General features: G+C 40.6%; 1 long non-coding RNA gene across 1 annotated transcript; it reads left to right on the forward strand.

The window, feature by feature from the left end:
* The first annotated feature begins 4,799 nt into the window (after positions 1 to 4,799).
* Positions 4,800 to 6,313, forward strand: LOC143769369 (uncharacterized). The gene is made up of 3 exons (XR_013214374.1): positions 4,800 to 4,913; positions 5,859 to 6,013; positions 6,099 to 6,313. It is a non-coding gene; the product is annotated as an uncharacterized LOC143769369 (long non-coding RNA).
* Positions 6,314 to 10,645: the final 4,332 nt, after the last annotated feature.

A 10,645-nucleotide genomic window follows, 5' to 3' on the forward strand; every position in this document is an offset into this window, starting at 1 on the left:
ATATAACTACTATAATACTGCTCCTATGTACAAGAATATAACTACTATAATACTGCCCCCTATGTACAAGAATATAACTACTATAATACTGCTCCTATATACAGGAATATAACTACTATAATACTGCCCCCTATGTACAAGAATATAACTACTATAATACTGCCCCCTATGTACAAGAACATAACTACTATAATACTGCCCCTATGTACAAGAATATAACTACTATAATACTGCTCCTATGTACAAGAATATAACTACTATAATACTGCCCCTATGTACAAGAATATAACTAATATAATACTACTCCCTATATACAAGAATATAACTACTATAATACTGCCCCTATGTACAAGAATATAACTACTATAATACTGCCCCTATGTACAAGAATATAACTACTATAATACTGCTCCTATATACAGGAATATAACTACTATAATACTGCTCCCTATGTACAAGAATATATCTACTATAATACTGCCCCTATGTACAAGAATATAACTACTATAATACTGCTCCTATATACAGGAATATAACTACTATAATACTGCCCCTATGTACAAGAATATAACTACTATAATACTGCCCCTATGTACAAGAATATAACTACTATAATACTGCCCCCTATGTACAAGAATATAACTACTATAATACTGCTCCTATATACAGGAATATAACTACTATAATACTGCCCCCTATGTACAAGAATATAACTACTATAATACTGCCCCTATGTACAAGAATATAACTACTATAATACTGCCCCCTATGTACAAGAATATAACTACTATAATACTGCTCCTATATACAGGAATATAACTACTATAATACTGCCCCCTATGTACAAGAATATAACTACTATAATACTGCTCCTATATACAGGAATATAACTACTATAATACTGCCCCCCTATGTACAAGAATATAACTACTGTAATACTGCTCCTATATACAGGAATATAACTACTATAATACTGCCCCCTATGTATAAGAATATAACTACTATAATACTGCCCCTATGTACAAGAATATAACTACTATAATACTGCCTCCTATGTACAAGAATATAACTACTATAATACTGCCCCTATGTACAAGAATATAACTACTATAATACTGCCCCTATGTACAAAAATATAACTACTATAATACTGCTCCTATATACAGGAATATAACTACTATAATACTGCTCCTATGTACAAGAATATAACTACTATAATACTGCTCCTATGTACAAGAATATAACTACTATAATACTGCCCCTATGTACAAGAATATAACTACTATAATACTGCTCCTATATACAGGAATATAACTACTATAATAATGCCCCCTATGTATAAGAATATAACTACTATAATACTGCCCCTATGTACAAGAATATAACTACTATAATACTGCTCCTATATACAGGAATATAACTACTATAATACTGCCCCCTATGTACAAGAATATAACTACTATAATACTGCCCCTATGTACAAGAATATAACTACTATAATACTGCCCCCTATGTACAAGAATATAACTACTATAATACTGCTCCTATATACAGGAATATAACTACTATAATACTGCCCCCTATGTACAAGAATATAACTACTATAATACTGCTCCTATATACAGGAATATAACTACTATAATACTGCCCCCTATGTACAAGAATATAACTACTATAATACTGCCCCCTATGTACAAGAATATAACTACTATAATACTGCTCCTATGTACAAGAATATAACTACTATAATACTGCTCCTATATACAGGAATATAACTACTATAATACTGCTCCCTATGTACAAGAATATATCTACTATAATACTGCCCCTATGTACAAGAATATAACTACTATAATACTGCTCCTATGTACAAGAATATAACTACTATAATACTGCCCCCTATGTACAAGAATATAACTACTATAATACTGCTCCTATATACAGGAATATAACTACTATAATACTGCCCCCTATGTACAAGAATATAACTACTATAATACTGCCCCCTATGTACAAGAATATAACTACTATAATACTGCCCCTATGTACAAGAATATAACTACTATAATACTGCTCCTATGTACAAGAATATAACTACTATAATACTGCCCCTATGTACAAGAATATAACTAATATAATACTACTCCCTTTATACAAGAATATAACTACTATAATACTGCCCCTATGTACAAGAATATAACTACTATAATACTGCCCCTATGTACAAGAATATAACTACTATAATACTGCTCCTATATACAAGAATATAACTACTATAATACTGCCCCTATGTACAAGAATATAACTACTATAATGCTGCCCCTATGTACAAGAATATAACTACTATAATACTGCTCCCTATGTACAAGAATATAACTACTATAATACTGCACCTATGTACAAGAATATAACTACTATAATGCTGCCTCTATGTACAAGAATATAACTACTATAATACTGCTCCCTATGTACAAGAATATAACTAGTATAATACTGCTCCCTATGTACAAGAATATAACTACTATAATACTGCTCCTATGTACAAGAATATAACTACTATAATAATGCTCCTATGTACAAGAATATAACTACTATAATACTGCCCCTATGTACAAGAATATAACTACTATAATACTGCTCCTATGTACAAGAATATAACTACTATAATACTGCCCCCTATGTACAAGAATATAACTACTATAATACTGCCACCTATGTACAGGAATGTAACTACTATAATACTGCCCCTATGTACAAGAATATAACTACTATAATACTGCCCCTATGTACAAGAATATAACTACTATAATACTGCTCCTATATACAAGAATATAACTACTATAATACTGCCCCTATGTACAAGAATATAACTACTATAATACTGCCCCTATGTACAAGAATATAACTGCTATAATACTGCTCCCTATGTACAAGAATATAACTACTATAATACTGCACCTATGTACAAGAATATAACTACTATAATACTGCTCCCTATGTACAAGAATATAACTGCTATAATACTGCTCCTATGTACAAGAATATAACTACTATAATACTGCCCCTATGTACAAGAATATAACTATTATAATACTGCTCCTATGTACAAGAATATAACTACTATAATACTGCCCCTATGTACAAGAATATAACTACTATAATACTGCCCCTATGTACAAGAATATAACTACTATAATACTGCTCCCTATGTACAAGAATATAACTACTATAATACTGCACCTATGTACAAGAATATAACTACTATAATACTGCTCCCTATGTACAAGAATATAACTGCTATAATACTGCTCCTATGTACAAGAATATAACTACTATAATACTGCTCCTATGTACAGGAATATAACTACTATAATACTGCTCCTATGTACAAGAATATAACTACTATAATACTGCCCCTATGTACAAGAATATAACTACTATAATACTGCCCCCTATGTACAAGAATATAACTACTATAATACTGCCCCTATGTACAAGAATATAACTACTATAATACTGCACCTATGTACAAGAATATAACTACTATAACACTGCTCCCTATGTACAAGAATATAACTACTATAATACTGCCCCCTATGTACAAGAATATAACTACTATAATACTGCTCCTATGTACAAGAATATAACTACTATAATACTGCTCCTATATACAGGAATATAACTACTATAATACTGCTCCCTATGTACAAGAATATATCTACTATAATACTGCCCCTATGTACAAGAATATAACTACTATAATACTGCTCCTATGTACAAGAATATAACTACTATAATACTGCCCCCTATGTACAAGAATATAACTACTATAATACTGCTCCTATATACAGGAATATAACTACTATAATACTGCCCCCTATGTACAAGAATATAACTACTATAATACTGCTCCTATGTACAAGAATATAACTACTATAATACTGCTCCTATGTACAAGAATATAACTACTATAATACTGCCCCTATGTACAAGAATATAACTACTATAATACTGCCCCCTATGTACAAGAATATAACTACTATAATACTGCCCCTATGTACAAGAATATAACTACTATAATACTGCTCCTATGTACAAGAATATAACTGCTATAATACTGCTCCTATGTACAAGAATATAACTACTATAATACTGCCCCTATGTACAAGAATATAACTATTATAATACTGCTCCTATGTACAAGAATATAACTACTATAATACTGCCCCTATGTACAAGAATATAACTACTATAATACTGCTCCCTATGTACAAGAATATAACTACTATAATACTGCACCTATGTACAAGAATATAACTACTATAATACTGCTCCCTATGTACAAGAATATAACTGCTATAATACTGCTCCTATGTACAAGAATATAACTACTATAATACTGCTCCTATGTACAAGAATATAACTACTATAATACTGCTCCTATGTACAAGAATATAACTACTATAATACTGCCCCTATGTACAAGAATATAACCAGTGGCGTACACACCATGTATGCGACGGGTGCCGCCGCATCCGGGCCCCACGGCCGGGGGGGCCCGGTGCTGCCCGGCCCCATGGTGTGTACGCCACCTATTTTTTTTTTTTTTTGTGTTAATTTTTTTTTTTGCTCGGGTCGGGGAGGGCGCGCGCGCGGCGAGGCGACAGGGCTTTGCTGTCGGGCCCTGTCGGAGATGAGCGTGTGGGGAAGCAGGAAGCTTCCCCACGGTGCTGCGCTGCAGTTGGAGGGGGAAGGTCACATAGGGGGCGCGGTGATCTCATTTCCGAGCGACCGGAAGTGACGTCACCGTGCACCCTTTGCGACCGACGGCTGCTCGCTCCTGGAGAGTGTCAGCGGGGCGGCTCTGCGTGTCTGGGTCCACGGCCTGGTGTCCGTGCAGCGGAGCACAGTGGGTGAGTAGCGGCTCCGCTCTCTGCTGATTATCCTCCCCTCTCCCAGCGCATTCTCCTCCCTCTGATCCTGCCTGGACCTCTCTTCCTGGATCCCTCTTCCTCCCTGTGGGATCTGCTGGGATCCCTCCTTGCGCCATCTCTGGCAGTGACCTCTGATCTCTCCGCTGCGCCGGTGGGAACACTTAGGAAGTTGTCACTTGTTGTAAAGATGAGCAAACTATGTCCCAGTATGTAGCAGAGCTGGGAGTGCTGGGATCACTGGGAGCTCGGTGCATCAGGAGAACTGTGCTGCATTACCGGGGGAGAAGTGTGGGAAGCATGAGTCTGCATAACCAGTCTGCTCCAATGGATGATTGTACTACGCCACAGCAGCTGAGAGAGACATTGTACTCTGCATTATCCTAGCTCCTAGTTGGCTGACAAGTAGGTGCTATAAGAGGTTATAAGGGGTCCCCTCTAGGACCCTCGCCCACATGTACATGCCATAAGAGAGAATATAAGGGGTCCTATAAGGCAGGCAGCCCCTCTGGGACCCTCACCTACATGTACATGCCATAAGAGAGAATATAAGGGGTCCTATAAGGCAGACAGCCCCTCTAGGACCCTCACCCACATGTACATGCCATAAGAGAGAATATAAGGGGGTCCTATAAAGCCCCTCTAGGACCCTCACCTACATGTAGATGCCCTAAGAGAGAATATAAGGGGGTCCTATAAGACAGGCAGCCCCTCTGGGACCCTCACCTACATGTAGATGCCCTAAGAGAACATATAAGGGGTCCTATAAAGCCCCTCTAGGACCCTCACCTACATGTACATGCCCTAAGAGAACATATTAGGGGTCCTATAAAGCCCCTCTAGGACCCTCACCTACATGTAGATGCCCTAAGAGAACATATTAGGGGTTCTATAAAGCCCCTCTAATTTGTGTTATTTACATTATAGGTTGCCACATCTCAATATTTGCGGAATGTTTGGCCACAGTTTTGGTTTTGAGTTCAAGTTTCAGAAGTTTAGAATGTTTCCAAGTTTTTCTGTTATTTTCAAGTTTGGGAGTTTTTGCTGGGAACACCACCATTCTCTGTTGTTCAAAGTTCCAGGTAATGTTTATCATACTAAAGTGAATAAATGTTTAGGATCACACTGTATTGGGGATGGCAAATAATAATAGTTTCACTTTTTTAGGTTGAATTCATTTTATCTATTACTGCAATGCAATGCTGCTTTCTCCTGCAATGCTGCTTTCTGGTAAGTCTATTTTTTATTGCCTTCGCCATATAAATTAGTAATTGGGGGGTGTGGCTGTGGAGAGGGTGTGGCTGTGGAGGGGGTGTGGCTGTGGAGGGGGCGTGGCTTAACATGCAAATTTTCGACGCGCTACGCGCGCCACCTATTCCCCTCCCTTCTTCGGGGGGGGGGGGGGCCCTTTGCTCAATTTTGCTATGGGGCCCTGTGAAATCTATGTACGCCCCTGAATATAACTACTATAATACTGCCCCCTATGTACAAGAATATAACTACTATAATACTGCCCCTATGTACAAGAATATAACTACTATAATACTGCACCTATGTACAAGAATATAACTACTATAACACTGCTCCCTATGTACAAGAATATAACTACTATAATACTGCCCCCTATGTACAAGAATATAACTACTATAATACTGCCCCTATGTACAAGAATATAACTACTATAATACTGCTCCTATGTACAAGAATATAACTACTATAATACTGCTCCCTATGTACAAGAATATATCTACTATAATACTGCCCCTATGTACAAGAATATAACTACTATAATACTGCTCCTATGTACAAGAATATAACTACTATAATACTGCCCCCTATGTACAAGAATATAACTACTATAATACTGCTCCTATATACAGGAATATAACTACTATAATACTGCCCCTATGTACAAGAATATAACTACTATAATACTGCTCCTATATACAAGAATATAACTACTATAATACTGCCCCCTATGTACAAGAATATAACTACTATAATACTGCTCCTATGTACAAGAATATAACTACTATAATACTGCTCCTATGTACAAGAATATAACTACTATAATACTGCTCCTATGTACAAGAATATAACTACTATAATACTGCCCCCTATGTACAAGAATATAACTACTATAATACTGCTCCTATATACAGGAATATAACTACTATAATACTGCCCCCTATGTACAAGAATATAACTACTATAATACTGCTCCTATGTACAAGAATATAACTACTATAATACTGCTCCTATGTACAAGAATATAACTACTATAATACTGCTCCTATGTACAAGAATATAACTACTATAATACTGCCCCTATGTACAAGAATATAACTACTATAATACTGCCCCCTATGTACAGGAATATAACTACTATAATACTGCCCCTATGTACAAGAATATAACTAGGAGTGTAGAACATTCAGCCTCGGTCTTCTCCTCCATGTTGATCTGTGAAGTCTCCTCGGCAGATGATGTGATCACACATGGAAACGAGCAGAACATGGACGGATCCACCATCGGGTCAGCACAAGATATCTCCGGAGATCAAGGTGTCGTCCTAGAAATGTTTTGCACTTAGATAAATGGTGGGGCTGCTGCCTGGGATATGAGACGGTCATGGGGGCCATTCGTGCCGAAGAGGCGCTGGCGGGGCGTCCTTGTCTCGTAGGGTCCCAGCACCGTAAGACTACAAGGCTCATCATTCACATCCAAGTCCCACATTTCTATGACAGTAATGTTTGAGTCTATGACATTACGGTGCTGGGACCCTACGAGACAAGGACGCCCCGCCAGCGCCTCTTCGGCATGAATGGCCCCCAACTTCTCAGCCTCACTCCTCACCCATCAGTCGCCGGCCGACTCTTTTCTTCCAACGTGGCGCTTGGCACATGGGGTCTCGTGACTATTTCGGGGGTCCATCCACAATGACTGACCCCCTTATAGTAACCTTCGCTGCTCCTCTCTGAAGTTGTCCCAGGTGGCTCCTACGTCTTTATCCCGGTGCTTTCAGGTGGCTTAGAGGGGGAGTCCACTTTTAGCACCTCTTTGTTTTTACTGGTGGAGGCACTTACCATTTATCAGTAAATCTGCCCCTGTATGGAGCAGAATCATGAACGGGACAAGGATAACTCCTCGGGGAATCGATAATGGATGGAAATGGGAAATGTCCACTTTTAACACAAAATTAAATAGAAGATTTTAAAGGGACAATAAATAAAATGATTTCTCACTGCTCCCTCTCGTGGCGGAGTGCGGGATTACACCACTGAACGTTTGACCACCAGATTAAAGGGGTTGTCCATCATTGGTGGAAAATTCTATTTTCTTACTTAAATGTAAAGAGTTGGGGCTAAAAATAATCTTTGCACCGAGGATTCATGAAACATTCTGCAGTTTGTCTCCTCTAGTCGGCATATTACAGTATTATACAGGGGTGACACAGTATTATACAGGGGTGACACAGTATTGTACAGGGGTGACACAGTAATATACAGGGGTGACACGGTATTATACAGGGGTGACACGGTATTATACAGGGGTGACACGGTATTATACAGGGGTGACACGGTATTATACAGGGGTGACACGGTATTATACAGGGGTGACACAGTATTATACAGGGGTGACACAGTATTGTACAGGGGTGACACAGTATTATACAGGGGTGACACAGTATTGTACAGGGGTGACACAGTATTATACAGGAGTGACACAGTATTATACAGGGGTGACACAGTATTATACAGGGGTGACACAGTATTATACAGGGGTGACACAGTATTGTACAGGGGTGACACAGTAATATACAGGGGTGACACAGTATTGTACAGGGGTGACACGGTATTGTACAGGGGTGACACAGTATTGTACAGGGGTGACACAGTAATATACAGGGGTGACACAGTATTATACAGGGGTGACACAGTATTATACAGGGGTGACACAGTATTGTACAGGGGTGACACAGTATTATACAGGGGTGACACAGTATTGTACAGGGGTGACACGGTATTATACAGGGGTGACACAGTATTGTACAGGGGTGACACGGTATTATACAGGGGTGACACAGTATTATACAGGGGTGACACAGTATTATACAGGGGTGACACAGTATTGTACAGGGGTGACACGGTATTATACAGGAGTGACACGGTATTATACAGGGGTGACACGGTATTATACAGGGGTGACACAGTATTGTACAGGGGTGACACAGTATTATACAGGGGTGACACAGTATTGTACAGGGGTGACACAGTATTATACAGGGGTGACACAGTATTGTACAGGGGTGACACAGTATTATACAGGGGTGACACGGTATTATACAGGGGTGACACGGTATTATACAGGGGTGACACGGTATTATACAGGGGTGACACGGTATTATACAGGGGTGACACAGTATTATACAGGGGTGACACAGTATTGTACAGGGGTGACACAGTATTGTACAGGGGTGACACAGTATTATACAGGGGTGACACAGTATTGTACAGGGGTGACACGGTATTATACAGGGGTGACACGGTATTATACAGGGGTGACACGGTATTATACAGGGGTGACACGGTATTATACAGGGGTGACACGGTATTATACAGGGGTGACACAGTATTATACAGGGGTGACACAGTATTATACAGGGGTGACACAGTATTGTACAGGGGTGACACAGTATTGTACAGGGGTGACACAGTATTATACAGGGGTGACACAGTATTGTACAGGGGTGACACGGTATTATACAGGGGTGACACAGTATTATACAGGGGTGACACAGTATTATACAGGGGTGACACGGTATTATACAGGGGTGACACGGTATTATACAGGGGTGACACGGTATTATACAGGGGTGACACGGTATTATACAGGGGTGACACGGTATTATACAGGGGTGACACAGTATTATACAGGGGTGACACAGTATTGTACAGGGGTGACACAGTATTGTACAGGGGTGACACAGTATTATACAGGGGTGACAGTATTGTACAGGGGTGACACAGTATTATACAGGGGTGACACGGTATTATACAGGGGTGACACAGTATTGTACAGGGGTGACACAGTATTATACAGGGGTGACACGGTATTATACAGGGGTGACACAGTATTGTACAGGGGTGACACAGTATTATACAGGGGTGACACGGTATTATACAGGGGTGACACAGTATTGTACAGGGGTGACACGGTATTATACAGGGGTGACACAGTATTGTACAGGGGTGACACGGTATTATACAGGGGTGACACAGTATTGTACAGGGGTGACACGGTATACTAGCTGTCACCTCCCCTGCCTCCCCCGGTCCTCTATCCCCGGCGGGCTGTCACCTCCCCTGCCTCCCCCGGTCCCCTAGCCCCGGCGGGCTGTCACCTCCCCTGCCTCCCCCGGTCCCCTAGCCCCGGCGGGCTGTCACCTCCCCTGCCTCCCCCGGTCCTCTATCCCCGGCGGGCTGTCACCTCCCCTGCCTCCCCCGGTCCCCTAGCCCCGGAGGGCTGTCACCTCCCCTGCCTCCCCCGGTCCCCTAGCCCCGGCGGGCTGTCACCTCCCCTGCCTCCCCCGGTCCCCTAGCCCCGGCGGGCTGTCACCTCCCCTGCCTCCCCCGGTCCCCTAGCCCCGGCGGGCTGTCACCTCCCCTGCCTCCCCCGGTCCTCTATCCCTGGCGGGCTGTCACCTCCCCTGC

This window comes from Ranitomeya variabilis, chromosome 4, assembly GCF_051348905.1.
Source record: "Ranitomeya variabilis isolate aRanVar5 chromosome 4, aRanVar5.hap1, whole genome shotgun sequence".
In the NCBI taxonomy this organism is placed as follows: domain Eukaryota; kingdom Metazoa; phylum Chordata; class Amphibia; order Anura; family Dendrobatidae; genus Ranitomeya; species Ranitomeya variabilis.